Genomic DNA, 1401 nt, shown 5'->3' on the forward strand with positions numbered 1-1401 from the left:
TGCCAATAAAATCATCTTTGAAAATCAAATGTTTGTTCTGATTTCGAAAGGTTCTGCCGAGAGCTGGGAAAAAGAAGATCCGGCGCGTGAAATGTCGAAAATAGCGGGCTCGTAAATAAAATACCGTAAAAGGAGGTGTAGTTGAGAGCGGGTTGTTGGGATTTGATAGGTGTTTTTCGCGATAAGTATACTCAAGTTAGATTGACGTTTTGGTAATAATTTGTTTGTTTTGGATGTATGATCATGCATCATAATCAGATAAATTGATGTTTTCAGAATTTAGTTATAGTAAAATATCAATTTTCAAAACAATTTAATTGATGGTTATACAAATATGTCTGCAGGATGATAGTATTGGAAAACAAATTGGAATAAGATATAACTCCTTTTGTGGTTGGGCAGTGAAAGGTTTCATCTCATACCCGGGGAAAAATATAAATTACAGCCGCGCGCAACGCAACATATGGTATAATGCTAGCCGCGTAGGCAGAAGTAAAAACACTACTTGTGCCTGTCGGCGCTTTGCGACCAGCGTTGCCAGGTCATTTTTTTAAAAATCTGGAAAAGACAAAATAAAAATCTGGAAAAAATCTGGCAGTCATTTCGTGGGGTGAAAGGTTAATTTTTCTGATAAAAGTCTTGGGGTACGCAAAATTTGAGGTGACAAAATTGCAAAATTTCGCGCCAAAATTTAAGTGATGACATTTTTGCGGAACAGAGAAAATAAAATCTGGATAAAATCTGGATCATCCATGAAAAATCTGGATAATTGGACATCAAAGCTGGTTACCTGGATACATGTTTAAAAATCTGGATAATCCAGCTAAATCTGGATACCTGGCAACGCTGTTTGCGACGCATAACAACGACGGACTTCAGCATTTCGCATGAAGGAATATTCAAACTATATCTCCACCTCATTTGTCCTCGAGCTATTATCGCTAAACATCAACAACAACAACAACAAACTTCTCCACCAAAAAATAACGTGCATCTGTAAGCAGTGCCCCAATCCCATCCGATGCAGCGAAAAAGCATTCATCGACCGTTTTTGACCGTTCAGACAGCCAGTCAAGAACCAGTCGAGAACGAGAGAAACGAAAATAAAACACGCCACATGCTGCCGATCATACTCTAGTTTGCTCCGTTCAACATACATTGTAAATGATCGAGCGAGAGAGTTTTAAAATCGACTTCTCCGAAACTGCGGTCGCTATCGTTAGAAAAAAAAATCGTCACACGAGAGAAAGAGAAAAACTTTTTTTCGTTCGCCCGATCGTTTCTGCCGTTCAATTCAAACGAAGAAAGCATGTGCATTCATCGCAGTCACAATCAAATTTCGATACCTTCTCAAGCACTGCATACCCCTATATCGGCTTGAACTAGACAATTTGATCTCTG

The sequence above is a fragment of the Wyeomyia smithii genome, chromosome 2 (genome assembly GCF_029784165.1).
Source record: "Wyeomyia smithii strain HCP4-BCI-WySm-NY-G18 chromosome 2, ASM2978416v1, whole genome shotgun sequence".
Classification (NCBI taxonomy): domain Eukaryota; kingdom Metazoa; phylum Arthropoda; class Insecta; order Diptera; family Culicidae; genus Wyeomyia; species Wyeomyia smithii.